Source organism: Halyomorpha halys, unplaced genomic scaffold (assembly GCF_000696795.3).
Source record: "Halyomorpha halys isolate HHAL.00 unplaced genomic scaffold, Hhal_1.1 Scaffold708.1, whole genome shotgun sequence".
NCBI classification, from domain to species: Eukaryota; Metazoa; Arthropoda; class Insecta; order Hemiptera; family Pentatomidae; genus Halyomorpha; species Halyomorpha halys.
The window spans coordinates 50,209-50,530 of NW_027113783.1; the positions used below are offsets into that span (position 1 = coordinate 50,209).

The 322-nt window shown below is 32.0% G+C and overlaps 1 protein-coding gene across 1 annotated transcript in view; it reads right to left on the reverse strand.

Annotated features, from left to right (window-relative positions):
- The window catches only part of LOC112210000 (retinol-binding protein pinta), an 18,526-nt gene extending 18,204 nt beyond the window's left edge, over positions 1-322 (reverse strand). The window contains exon 1 of the mRNA XM_014428243.3: positions 197-322. The gene's annotated coding sequence lies outside the window, so the exon portion shown is untranslated. The remainder of the gene's footprint in view (positions 1-196) is intronic.

Below are 322 nucleotides of genomic sequence, written 5' to 3' on the forward strand. Positions count from 1 at the left end.
CATAAATTAGAAAGACAAACATAATAAAGAGAAAGAGGAGTATTATTAGAAGAAGGAAGGAAAGTTGATTAGGGATATATATATATATTCCAAGTTAAGAGAAAGATTATTTATCTATTTTTTGAATGTATATTGTTGTAGTCTAATACTAATACACTATACAGAAAGAAATAAACATTACTGAATATTAACTCACGGACACACAGAGACTGCTTGAAGTATCAGTGTGGCACACACGGAGAAGAATCACTGACTGGGAATTCTCACATGCGTCGACCTTATAATACCTGATTTGTAAGTTTTTTTTTCTTCGCTGCCCTTG